The sequence below is a fragment of the Musca autumnalis genome, unplaced genomic scaffold (genome assembly GCF_047663935.1).
Source record: "Musca autumnalis isolate F117 unplaced genomic scaffold, ASM4766393v1 scaffold_5, whole genome shotgun sequence".
Taxonomy (NCBI): Eukaryota; Metazoa; Arthropoda; class Insecta; order Diptera; family Muscidae; genus Musca; species Musca autumnalis.
The window spans coordinates 125243307-125258205 of NW_027412088.1; the positions used below are offsets into that span (position 1 = coordinate 125243307).

The 14899-nt window shown below is 35.6% G+C and overlaps 1 protein-coding gene across 5 annotated transcripts in view; it reads right to left on the reverse strand.

The window, feature by feature from the left end:
* The window catches only part of LOC141405249 (protein pangolin, isoforms A/H/I/S-like), a 449154-nt gene that overhangs the window by 16871 nt on the left and 417384 nt on the right, over positions 1 to 14899 (reverse strand). The window contains exon 3 of one of the 5 annotated variants that reach the window (XM_073989356.1): positions 564 to 612. The exons of the other annotated variants lie outside the window; for them this stretch is intronic. The gene's annotated coding sequence lies outside the window, so the exon portion shown is untranslated. The remainder of the gene's footprint in view (positions 1 to 563; positions 613 to 14899) is intronic. 5 annotated transcript variants of the gene reach the window in all.

Here is a 14899-nt window from a genome sequence, read left to right on the forward strand (position 1 = left end):
ATTCATGTATTGTCATTCATATCTGAAAAGTGTGCAAAGATTTAGTTCGATTGGTCAACTGCAACCGCTTTAAAAATCAGTTACCAGATTTGAAAAGGGGGTTAAGTTAGACACCGTAAAAACGTTGTAAGAATGGTCCAATATTGGTTTTGATTTCATATTCATGTATTGTCATCCAATTCTGAAATGTGTGCAAATTTTAAGTTCGATTGCTCAACTGCAACTGTGTGAAAAATTAGTTAGCAGATTTGAAAAGCAAATTAGATAAAACACTGTAAAACAGTGTAAAAATGGACCAATATTGGTTTTGATTTCATATTCGTGTATTGTCTTCCAAATCTGAGAAGTGTGCAAAGTTTTAGTTCGATTGGTCAACTGCAACCGTGTTAAAAATGAGTTACCAGATTTGAACTAAACACACACCAAGGCAAGTTAAATAAAACACTGTAAAAAGGCTACAAACTTTGTTTACTTCTAACTAAAATAATGTTTTTTCTCGTTCAAATTTTTCTATTTTATGTCAAATTATAATACACTTTTTATAATATACTTTTTATACTTACATAATCATGTACTCTAATCTAAAAGACTTTAAGTCTTGTTGTACAGGAGCTATACAAATAAATAAATACATAAATAAATAAACAAATAAATAACATAAATAAATACCAAATAAATAAGGGGGAAATAGCAAAAATTCGCACTAAGCGGAATTTTGGTGCAAAGCTTGCCATAAGAAGTAACGTCCTAAAAGTTCCCATCGATCCCGTGCGTGCAAACAAAGATATACAGGGTCAAAGTACATTTTTGGTGGAACAACCTATAAGACCTATCAGAAATCGACTATCGGGTCAAATAACCGGAGACCGAAACCGCCGCCCATGGAAATTATACATTTTCGTAATCAGCACAACAAACCTGTAGTATGGATATGAGTGTTCTTTTCAATATCAAATACAAAATTAAATTTTATTTTATTAAAATATTTTTGTTTACATTTTTCACATAGGAATAATTCTTAGCCTACTTCATATTTTTTATTTTTGATAGCACAGTTACCGTTTGTGGTAAGTGCCACCACAATACCCCTCCCCCAGTGACAACGTTAGGTATTTATTCGTACAGTTCTTCCAGATCGTAGTACTAGAGTTTGAATGTCAGGTGGAACAGCAAGTGGTGGAGATTCGTCCGCTGGAATGTCGTCATTTAAAATTGATGCTGGTTTTAGCCGATCAACCGATATAATTTTTTGTTTCCCATTTAGGTCGACCAAAACCCCCTTTGGATATAACAGGGAATGGTCCGGTGTAGGGAGGTTGCAATGCAGTTCGTACAGTATCATTTCTGATGAAAACAAATTTTGCTTGTTTTAATGCTTCCGGTTCATAAACTTTAGAAATGCCATGACGGTGCACATTCGTTGCTTTTATTCATATCAGCTTTGAATTGTGTAACCCAATCTGAAGTTATGTTCGTGGTTTTTGATTCCGTAAAAAATCACCCCCGAAATGGTTTGTTCGAACAAAATTTGTTAAGCTACTGTAACATATTATTACATATTTTCTTTCTAATAAACTTTTTTTAGGATTGGAGATTTCAAATCAAATGAAAACTTATATGAAAACTTGCATCATTAATAAGTTTTTTAAGAAATGTCTTCAAATTTTTTGTTTGGACCTATACTCATTTCACTATTTAATACAAATTCCGTAATGATTATACACCATGTTTGTGATATTATATTCGATGTATATAGAGGTCTCGAGGCATTGCACTCAATGCACGTGTATGAAAAAATGTCTATTGGACAAAATGTATGAATGGTTTTGCGTGGACATAAAGCCAATTAGAAATTTGTCTCACTCGCTTCACCACAATTTTGTAGGAGAAAATAATGACGTAAAATGAATTTGTTTGCGTCAAAAACTGCTAAAATCTGCTATATTTGGCAAATCCACTTGAATTTGTTCCCAATAATCAACGTAGTATAACACTGCCCAACATTTTCAAGGTAGTCGTGTGCAAACAACTTCTACCCAGGATTTTATGAAAGTACAAACCCAGACGACAAAAACGCTAGTTGGGTATTGTTTTGCCAGATCCAGCGAAGATTTTATGTCCTCATCTAAAAATTGTTAAATATTGAATTTTTCGAACTAATCGGGGCTATATCTCGGACCCCAAGAGAAAACAACCGATACTGTACAAATAAGTTGATTATGTCGTAATAAAAATATTGACGTTACTATGCGAACATCTAAAAAGTTTATGCCAAAATTTAAAGGCCAATTTGGTGTAACAGAAATACTACAAAATGATCGTTATGTTCTACAAGATGTAGAATACCTTACATCATACATTGGCATAAGGTCTGGCCAGTTAGATTAATGCAATTTAGAAGACTCACAACAAACCGTGTTGTTCCCAGACCATACATCAAAACTACATGCAGAACCAAATAACATATAACAGTTACGTTCAATAGGGCAACCGTAGGAAAGAGTCAGGCGATCTTTATGGTCAGGAAGGCCGAATGTAGTATACTAGTCATTATGTAATTACTCTTTAGTCTATAAGATAGTGTAAACATACCTAGTTTATATAAGATAGTGTAAACATACCTAGTTTATATAAGATAGTGTAAACAGACCTAGTTTATAAGATAGTGTAAACATACCAAGTCCCTATGCAATCAACAGTTACGAAACCGGTTTAGTCATTATTGTTCGCTCTTGTGGGTGCGTTGATGTGTGGGTATTATTACTTCGCTAACGACCCTAACAAATAAAGAAAGTTAGTCTTGTTCGAACCACACATCAATTTAGTAATGTAAACATACGAAAATAATAAACAGAACAATCCGAAGAAACAATAATGAACTCAAATAAACAACTACGGTGTTCTTCTTGACCGACCGGATAAATTCCTTATAATATGTAACGAATAAGCTTATAATATGTAAGGGATGCTGATTTTCATTACAAAGCACCATCTACTACAGATGAGTTAGAACATGAAGTTGAGAAAATTACAAATATATTTCAATATGCAGCATGGAAGAGTACTTTCTATAGAAATATATTCTACATGGAAAATAGATACTCGGCTTATGTTAGAGAAAAAATTCTACAGAAACGAAAACTACGGAAAAATTGCAACAAACACTTCATCCATAGTATAAAATGCTTCTTAACAAATTAACAAAAGAACTCAGTGCAGATTTAAAACAGTTCAATGATGCATCGTTTCATCAACATCTTCTAACACTTATAAGCGGTAAAAAATTGATTTTTCTCTATGGAAAACAATTAAAAACACAACACCACCTGTTACAACAAAGACTCCATTAAAAATCAACGACACACAATGGGCCAAAAACAAATGATCAAAAGGTTGATCTATTTTCAAACCATTTGTAAACTATATTCACAGAGAATTACAATATTAAATCACATTTTATTGAACAGAGGAATGACCATTGGGAAGAAGAATTTGCATCGGTAATCATAGAAATTAACAAAAACATGAAGCTTAAAAAATGTCTTCAAATTTTTTGTTTGGACCTATACTCATTTCACTATTTAATACAAATTCCGTAATGATTATACACCATGTTTGTGATATTATATTCGATGTATATAGAGGTCTCGAGGCATTGCACTCAATGCACGTGTATGAAAAAATGTCTATTGGACAAAATGTATGAATGGTTTTGCGTGGACATAAAGCCAATTAGAAATTTGTCTCACTCGCTTCACCACAATTTTGTAGGAGAAAATAATGACGTAAAATGAATTTGTTTGCGTCAAAAACTGCTAAAATCTGCTATATTTGGCAAATCCACTTGAATTTGTTCCCAATAATCAACGTAGTATAACACTGTCCAACATTTTCAAGGTAGTCGTGTGCAAACAACTTCTACCCAGGATTTTATGAAAGTACAAACCCAGACGACAAAAACGCTAGTTGGGTATTGTTTTGCCAGATCCAGCGAAGATTTTATGTCCTCATCTAAAAATTGTTAAATATTGAATTTTTCGAACTAATCGGGGAAAAATTGCAACAAACACTTCATCCATAGTATAAAATGCTTCTTAACAAATTAACAAAAGAACTCAGTGCAGATTTAAAACAGTTCAATGATGCATCGTTTCATCAACATCTTCTAACACTTATAAGCGGTAAAAAATTGATTTTTCTCTATGGAAAACAATTAAAAACACAACACCACCTGTTACAACAAAGACTCCATTAAAAATCAACGACACACAATGGGCCAAAAACAAATGATCAAAAGGTTGATCTATTTTCAAACCATTTGTAAACTATATTCACAGAGAATTACAATATTAAGTCACATTTTATTGAACAGAGGAATGACCATTGGGAAGAAGAATTTGCATCGGTAATCATAGAAATTAACAAAAACATGAAGCTTAAAAAATGTCCAGGTTTCGATCTGGTAACAACAGTAATACTAAGAAAATAAAAAAAATATATTCCGCTGTTTTTCTCGACCTATCTCAAGCATTTGATAAGGTATGCAATGCTGGATTAACGCGAAAACTGAGAGAATTCTTACCTGGCAGCTATAGTTAAGTTTTGGAATCACACCCAGAAGACAGATTTTTTCGAGTTAAACTAGAAGATTAATATTAGATATTGATACAAATTAACACCGGAGTGCCTCAAGGGAGTATACTTGGGCTCATTTTATATATTATGTACCAGAGCCTCAAAATTCCATTGTAGCTACTTTCCCAGATGCAATTCTAACTATGGCAGATTCATAACGAGAAGCAAACTGCATCCTACTGCAAGTGCTTAATAATATAAACTCATGAACAAGAGAGTGGCGAATAAAACTAAACCACAACAAATCAATAAATACAAACGCCTGCAAAACATACCGGTGTACATAGACGGATTGCAAATACCTTTCTTAAACAATGTAAATTATCTAGGAATGACACTAGACGCAAAGTTGAAGTGGAAGGAGCATATAAAGAAGCTCTCGAAGCAATATAAAAAGTTTGCTTAGGTCCAGTTTAAAACCTGGTCATGACTTGCTTATAATGTTTACCTTTTTTGTTTTGTATTGCCCCTTCATTTTTAGGTATTTTGGAAGTTTAAAGACTTTATCATGGGGGAAGCTATACACAGTGGAATATTCTTGTGCAAAAATTTACTTATACATATTGTTACGGAATTAGATTTAACTAATCTCCGTGTAGGCGTTGTTTTATTCCCCAGTACGATTTATACCAAATAAGACAGGGTTCGTTTTAGATTACGTTTCTACAATGCTTTATTTACTTTATTACACTTATTCGGAATCGACTTTAATTACTAAGCACACAGCTTGTCTCTAGTTAGCTCGCAGCACTTTAACCGATCTGTTCAGTTCAACGCTTAAAACACAACTCTTTAATGCTGCCGTTAAAACCTGTATTTATTCTCAAAATCTCCTTGGTCTAGAATTATGCAGAACATCTGGCAACACCTCGAATCTGTGTAGCGAACACACAGACGCACTAAGCGAACAACCATACTCACATACATGGGGAAAGATAAATACAAGTGGACAAGGACACTAATAACGTAATCATAACAACAAACAAATGCAAGAAATAAGAAATGGCAACTAAACGATAATTACATGATTATGGAGAACAAACAAAACCACATTAATAAAAGGTAAAGTAAGAACTAGAATGATGAAGAGAATTCTACATGGTAGTTGTTGTTGCTTAAATAAAGTAAATGCGTAATAAAAAACTTTACGTTACAATTCAAATTTTTAAATTAACGGAAATTAACTAAATTAACTTAAACGTATCAGTTACATTCATAACATTGCCTCCCGCTTAAACCTGTTCGTCCCGAATAGGCACAGTTCCCTCTCGGTGGTATGGGCATTGGTAACACTGCCTCCCGCTTAAGACTGTTCCTCTTGACTAGACACAGTTCTCGTTCCATAGTGGTGGCAACTGATATAGATGTACCCTCTACGGCGTCAGCTTTGGACTTTTGCTCTTCTGGACGACGTTGCATCCTCTCCAGGAATCGCGACGTTATACCTTATTTCTTTGTGGTCACCCTCCTAAGTGGCACCTGTTCTGGGATTTTTCCGCTTTCCTACGGGCCAATTGTCGGAAGCTTCCACCTTCAGCGTATGGACATCTACAGCGATTTCGTCAGATTCTGCGCTTGGGCGGCGCATGCTTTTCTTCTCTTTGTAGCCCACATTAATCGTTATTTCCACATTGGACCAAGTCATCACACGGTGCTTTATGTACAGATTGCTATAGAAGGCAATCATGAAGTCTACACGAAGTATAACTTCGTCCACAATATCGGCTACTATAAAATCGAAATTTACCGTTGTAGTCTCGCCTGTGGCCGTCCGCAATTTGACTCCATTTAACGGCAATACCTTCCCTTTTACCAAATCCGGTCTAATAATGGACCTTGTACATCATTGATGAAACATTTAACCGTTAAGTTGTGATTCTTCTGCTGGACTATGGCTATAGAGATTGTGTGACCATCGTTTTAATCATCTGCCAGCGGCGCCTCGTGATTGACGGAATTAACTTTTTTTGATTCACCTGATGTCCCTCTTTCCAGATTCTTGGCCACCAGTTGGTTGTCGCTTTTTGAAGGCGGTGAAGTGGATCTGGGCCTTGCTTGCCGCAATCTGCATTCTCGGGGCATGTGTCCAGTTTTCCGACAGTTATAACAAGTCTTTTTCGTTCTAGCAGCCCTCTTTTCACACGGATTACTATATCTTTCAGCAGGTCGACAACGGTCTGAGAATTGTTGTCCTCAACTTCCAGCACGTCGTAAGCTTTAGGTTTCACCAGCGTCTTCGCGGTTTCTTGGGCCAGGGCAAATGACACGGTTTCTGCAAATGTTCCCATCGGTGCCGCATACGTCGCAAATTTTATCTCTGGATCACGAATACCACTAGCAAATGTCTCAATCTTTATGCGGTCCACCAATGGATGTGTCTCTCCTGGCTATGCCAACTGCGCCAACAGCTCTACTTCAGCCGCAAAGTCTTGGCTTCTGGACTCTTCCCCTCAGTTCCATTTGGTAGAACTCTTGCTTGTGTTTACTACCGTACTTACGTTCAAGAGCAGCCATTATATCTCCATAGTTGTTCCTAGAATCGGCGGGAATACTCTGTAGTACGTCAGCAGCATCACCCTTCAATGCCATAAGTAGTGATACAGCCTTGTCGTTGTCGTTCAAGAATCTCTAGCAGCCACTGTCTCGAACTGTAATTCGAACACATTGAAAGAGGTAGAGCCGTCGAACACTGGAGGCTTAATTTTTAACGTGTTATGGATAACTCTCACTGGATCGCCTTTAATTTCCAGTTCCGACATTTTCTTTTCTACGCCCAGAATCTTCTCATCTTGAGCCAGAAATTTCTCATTAACAGACAGAATCTTTTTATCCAAATCTTTAACTAGTACCTCCACGTTTTCTACTATCTTTTCAATCACTATCGTGATGTTCTCGAGTTTCTCGTTAATTTTTCTAGAATTCTCTTCCAACTCCTCTTTTAAGTTTCTTGAATATTCTTCAGACTGATTTTTCTAGAGTTCTCTTCTAACTTTTCCTCTAACTTTCTGGAATTTTCTTCACTCTTTCTGGATATCTCTTCCAACATTTTACTGGAATTTTCTTCAACCATTCTACAATTTTCTGCCTTCATTTCCATCATAAGTCTAGAAGTTTCTTCATTCTTTCTAGACATCTCTTCTAACATATTACTGGAATTTTCTTCAACCATTCTAAAATTTTCTGCCTTCATTTCCATCATAAGTATAGAAGTTTCTTCGTTCTTTCTAGAATTTTCGTCCATTTTAGCACCTAATTTCTCCATCATTTTGGAATTTTCTTCACTTTTCTTATTCATTTCCTGCATTATCATAGCCAGCATTGATTTCAAATCGTCAATTCCTACGGAATTAGATTTAACTAATCTCCGTGTAGACGTTGTTTTATTCCCCAGTACGATTTATACCAAATAAGACAGGGTTCGTTTTAGATTACGTTTCTACAATGCTTTATTTACTTTATTACACTTATTCGGAATCGACTTTAATTGCTAAGCACACAGCTTGTCTCTAGTTAGCACGCAGCAGTTGATCTAAAATTATCCAGAACACCTGGCAACACCTCGAATCTGTGCAGCGAACACACAGACGCACATTCGCACTAAGCGAACAACCATACTCACATACATGGGGAAAGATAAATACAAGTGGACATGCACACTAATAACGTAATTACAACAACAAACAAATGCAAGAAATAAGAAATGGCAACTAAACGATAATTACATGATTATGGAGAACAAACAAAACCACATTAATAAAATGTAAAGTAAGAACTAGAATGATGAAGAGAATTCTACATGGTAGTTGTTGTTGCTTAAATAAAGTAACTGCGTAATAAAAAACTTTACGTTACAATTCAAATTTTTAAATTAACGGAAATTAACTAAATTAACTTAAACGTATAAGTTACATTCATAACATTGCCTCCCGCTTAAACCTGTTCGTTCCGAATAGGCACAGTTCCACAGTCAGATTCTGCGCTTGGGCGACACATGCATTTCTTCTCTTTGTAGCCCACATTAATCGGTATTTCCACATTGGACCAAGTCATCACACGGTGCTTTATGTCCAGATTGATATCGAAGGCAATCATGAAGTCTACACCAAGTATAACTTCGTCCACAATATCGGCCACTATAAAATCGAAATTTACCGATTTTATACCCATGCTCAGTTTTGGTAGGCCTTTCCATGCACCGTTGTAGTCTCGCCTGTGGCTGTCCGCAATTTGACTCCATTTAACGGCAATTCCTTCCCTTTTACCAAATCCGGCCTAACAATGGACTTTGTTGCACCGTTATCCAATGTCAAGGTACGCAATACACCATTGATGAAACCTTTAACCGTTAAGTTGTGATTCTTCTGCTGGACTATGGCTATAGAGATTGTGAGGCCATCATTTTCATCATCTGCCAGCGGCGCCTCGTGATTGACGGAATTAACTTTTTTTGATTCACCTGATGTCCCTCTTTCCAGATTCTTGGCCACCAGTTGGTCGTCGCATTTTGAAGGCGGTGAGGTGGATCTGGGCCTTGCTTGCCGCAATCTGCATTCTCGGGCCATGTGTCCAGTTTTCCGACAGTTATAACAAGTCTTTTTCGTTCTACCAGCCCTCTTTTCACACGCATTACTGCATCTTTCAGCAGGTCGACAACGGTCTGAGAATTGTTGTCCTCAACTTCAAGCCTCCGCACGTCGTAAGCTTTAGGTTTCACCAGCACCCTCGCGGTTTCTTGGAAATGCCTACTAGAAGTTGTTTGAATCAGCAGTATTAACATTTCTTTAGGGGATTCATAACTAACATATTATACGCAAGCATTGCTGGTTGACACCGAAAGCGAGTTTAAAACCACCCCTGCAAGTTGTTCAGAAGGCTTTGATCATGTTGCATTTTTGATAAGTATACCCTGCTCCAAAATGTGTTTAAATTATTGGTTGTATCTTCTCAAAATATATCATTCTATTTTATTAACAAGAGTATCTTTCACTCTGATTCATAAAGGTTCATTGAGTTTTTCGTATTTACAAAGTGTTCCAAAAATCCTCTTATGGAACTGAAATTTGTTTGCTCCAGAGAATTACAACATATATTACGTGAAAACTTTTTGTATGTTTATGTGCAGTTGCACATTTCTGGTTAACGTTTAAGCATTTGAGCCAGAAAATGCATAACATATTCAAAGCAGGTGTCTTTAACCTTTTTAATTAATGCTCTGGCAGGTATTTTACTTCATTTTCGAAATCATGCCCTAAATCAGTTGATTCTAATCATAACGACCATAACAGTTTCCATTATTATTGCATCAAGGTCATCCTCATTCTCGAGGTTTACCCCTACATACGGTTTCCAAATTTTTGTACACAACGAGAAGATGCATATAAGCAATTCGTCATATATACATACATAGTTTCTTTTATTACTTTGGAAAGTAATATTAAGAATATTAATTTTTTAGGGGACAAGAAGACCAAATAAAGTTTTATTTGTTTATCGGCTATTTCTTCATAGAAATAGGAAATAGAAATGTAACAGATATTTCAAAGCAGAAAAAATCCCCATAAAATCCCCAATTTTTGAGCTTATTTCCCCGTCAAATCCCCAATTCAAATTTGTCATCCCCATTTTGTAAAAAAATCCCCATTTTGGGGACAAATCCCCAGAACTGGCAACACTTTTATACAAAAAACTTAAGACTGGAAAATTGGAAAAATCAAATGGTCAGCTAGGACGGGCTAACCGAAAATAACGTCCAATGATCGCAAAACTCATAGAAACTAACATAACTTGAGTAAAAACCATGGTAGAACAAACAAGGTAAAGAATATAATACAACAAATACAACTCAACAACAACCACATATAAAATTGTTTTTGTTTGTAATGTTAGTATAGGTAAACAAAAGAAGGAAATGCCTATAAATTATTGAGAGTTAAAAAATGAATGGTTTTTAACGTTTCATTAAATATTATGAAAAACATTAATGAAAAGTCGTTACATTTTCAATTTGAATGTTTCCATGCCATTCCACTAAATGGATAATTTCTCGCAGAAAGTAGAATTCTTGCAAACATGTTTGGGATCGCTGGAAATTCATTGAGAAGGGAGAAGCTGTTTCAGTTTTTTGTTGTTGAAAACAAAAGGCACATGTTTATTAGGGCTCTATTTTTTCAAATTTAACAAAATACCGCACATATTAACAAATGTTGTACCGTTCTGTAAGCGGTGTTTTAGTGTGCGGCACGTCGTTCGGACTTGGATGAGGGTACATGTCCCTGATATGAAGAAGTAAATATGAGAAATAGTTTTTTTTCGGAATGATATATTTTTTTCTCATTTACGAGTTGTAGTTACCTGTGGACGGACGTCTTCCTTGTTGCTGCAACAATCCATAAGAATAACATCGTTTGTAGCGTTATGTAGTTGGTGGAAAGTAGTTTTATTGGGAGCTGCATTCCCCAGGAACTTCTGGACACCGAGTTGGAAACGAGAACATCGGTGAGTGCGCACACCATCCAATTTAATTTTTGCCAAAATTGATTTTTAAAGGCAAAAAAAATTGATTTTGTTTCGAGAGAGACAACTATTTACGTCTGCCAGCTGAATATTTTGTTTACCAAACTGACAATATCAGCTGGTCTATTCTCTCAAAATAGTGGGTGTAAGGTTGCATTTATTAGCCCTCACTAGAAGAGAGTTGCTTCAGATCGTAATATACGAGAATTGTGTTAGGTTGGCAATGCCGCTTGTATTTGGTGCGTGTCTTTGATACACATTATTAATACAAAACGACATGAACCACCCTGTGACAAATCGACTGCATTATGAATCCGAGGAAGTAACCCCAAGAACAAGCATTAGTGCTTTCCGAGTAAATAAATTACAGCAATTGGAAAGAGCTAATGCTGAGCTGTCCAAAAAAAAAAACGAGGAATATGAGAATACATGTAACCAATTAAAAAGAGATATGGAATATCTGAAACAACAGTTACATAAACAAAACGAATCGTTTGAAACAGACGAAGATGAACTTCAGCAAGAAGTAGGTCGTTTCAATACTCAAGAAAGTAATGCCAATTTAGGACAAGAATGGCAAGTTCAAAATAGAAAAAAACGTTCAAACGAAAGCCCAGAAAATGCTTCAAACTCAAAGAAAGTAGCCACTAATACCAAATACTGGTTAAGCAAAACACCACAATCTTCAAACCAATTTGCTATTTTGGAAGAAGAAGAAACAAACACCAACATGAACCCACCAGAAAAAATGGTAAAACCGCCACCAATATTTGTCGATAAAGTTTCTAATATCCAACCATTACTAACTCTCTTAACGGAAGTAACCCCTGATCAATTCGATATGAAAACATTGCGTAATAAACAAGTAAAAATATTACCAAAGTCTCATGAGGCATACAAAAAAATTATAGAAGAACTTGAAAAGAAGGACACCGAGTTCTTCACTTACAAACCTCAATGTGAAAGAGGATTCAAAGTGATCCTAAGAGATATGCATCCCAGTGTGAACATAGAATAATTAAAAGAAGAACTAGCGACTAAAGGACATGAAGTGAACTTGTGGACTTGCGGCCAAATCTAACAATAAAGATATATATTCGATCACTAGACTCGTGGCAAATATTATCAAATTTGAACCTCCACGGCCCAAAAAAATTTTTCGCCAATGTTCAAACTGCCAACAATATGGCCATACAAAATCATTCTGTCGAAAAAAGTCAGTATGTATAAAATGTGCGGGAAACCACGAATCAAAATCATGTCAAAGGAAAAACTGGGCAAACGAAGTAAAATGTGCTCTTTGTAATAGTAACCACCCCGCAAACTACAAGGGATGTGCAGTAGGGATATAACTTTTTGCACTTTTTTGCAAATATCAAAAATACCACCACATAGCCGTGTAGAGCATGAAAAACTATTATGAAATACGGTGTCAATTTTTCTCTACCGCGAAAAAAGTTTCCGCACCAAATGCATTGAAGTTCTGTAATGCATTTTTTAATTTTATCCGTCATAACAACATATTTGCTTTTCATTAAAATTTTTATTTTTTTGTAATCTTATTTAAAATCATTATCAAAGCGTTCTGGACCAATTTGTTCTCAAATCGCGCCATTTCGGACCATATTAGAATTTTTTGACACTATTTTCTTTATAAACTCGTGAATTTTATGTTTATATTTTTTTAACCTATCGGACAAGAGAATATGGAGTCATTTGCAACTAATTCGCGAAAGTTACAGGCTGTTTTTGCTGACTTTGCCTGTGAAAATTGTATTTTTTTCTATAAATATTTATTCAAACAAAGAAAATTTAAAATTTTAGGTAGAAAAAATATCAAAAGGGTTTTGGTAATCATGGCCGGTGCTGGAACTTTTTTCACAGAATCGGTCTTAGAAACGCGTTTTCATTATTAGGACAAAATTCCCATTATAGAACTTCAATGCATTTGATGCAGAAACTATTTTCGCAGTAGAGAAAAATTGACACCGTATTTCATAATAGTTTTCCATGCTCTACACGGCTATGCGGTGGTATTTTTTTGGTTATAGCCCTAATGTGCAGTATATAAGCAAATATACTCGCAAACTTTTCCCTCACTAAGAAACAATAGGGTCACTGAAAAAACACCAAATCAACCTTCTACCATTCTACCACAACGTAATGATAACGTTTCATATTCAAATGCAACCAGAAGTGCAGCAAACGTTCAAAGTTCCAAACCCAATCCGAACAACCAACAACAAACCCAGCCATCTAATAAAAACTCTGAAGTTCAAGAAATGCTCAATAACCTGAACTTGCTAATGCAACAAGTGACAAGCCTTCTTGTGAATATTTCTCAAAAACTTTCTAATATTTAAAAATGGATTATCTCAAAATAGTTTTCTGGAATGCAAATGGTTTGTCACAACATGTATTAGAAGTGAAAAATTTCCTCCTTTCAAATCAGATTGATATCCTTCTTATATCAGAGACACATTTTACTCAGAAACACCACTTTTCCATTCCAAACTACAATTTCTACCATGTGATGCATCCAAGTGGAAAAGCACGAGGTGGATCAGGAATTCTTATAAACAAAAATATTAAACATCACCAGGGAACCCATTACTCTACCCAAGAAATACAGGCGACAAATATCATTGTTCAAGGACCTCATGGCCCTCTTACTGTCTCATCACTTTACAGTCCTCCAAGGCAAATTATAAAAAAGATCAATATATTTGTTACTTTAAAACCCTTGGCAATAAATTCATATCTTGTGGCGATTTTAACGCTAAACACACAATATGGGGATCTCGTCTTACCACTCCAAAGGGAAGGCAGCTGTACTGGGCTATACAAGAGCTAAACCTGAGAACAATAACCCCAAATTCCCCCACTTACTGGCCCACTGACCTAAATAAGACGCCCGATCTTATAGATTTCTGTGTCTGCAAAGGTATTCCAGCATTATCCGAAACATGTACAACCACTCAAAACTTATCATCTGATCATTCGCCGGTATTCTTAACTTTGTATTCTAAATGCTCAAAACAAGAACAACAATGTATACTGCACAATAAGAAAACAAATTGGCATTACTTTCGATATCAAATCCGAGAAAATTTGAACCTGAGATTATCGTTAAAAACTGAAGAAGAAATTACAGAAAGTGTAAAGCTTCTTGTACATGTCATCCAGAATGCATCCTGGAACTCAACACCTAAGAGAAGTTTCGAAAATCATTCTCAAGTCCCCAACTCTGTACAGAAAAAAATCTCAGAGAAAAGGAAAGCTCGGAAACAGTGGCAACAGAGTAGACACCCTGAAGACAAACGAAAGCTCAATAAGATAACTTCTGAATTGCGAAACCTTATCAGAACCATTAATGACAGACAAGTTCAACATGAAATTCAAAATTTGGGCCCAACTAAGTCCTCTGATTATTCATTGTGGAAAATAACAAAAAAGGTAAAAAAGCAAGACAAAACAAACTATCCGGTTCGAAAAGATGATAATAGCTGGACAAAAAGCAATTCAGATAAAGCTGCAACATTTGCTATGTATTTGCTAGATGTGTTTACACCAAATAATAGTGATGATACACCAGAATATATTCAATCACTCTTAAATCAACCCCATCAAATTGAATTACCAGTAAAGAAATTCACAAAAGCGGAAGTTACACAAGCAATAAATTCATTAAAGTTAGCAAAAGCACCAGGCTACGATCTCATTAGTCCAAAAATTCTAAAAGAACTCCCAC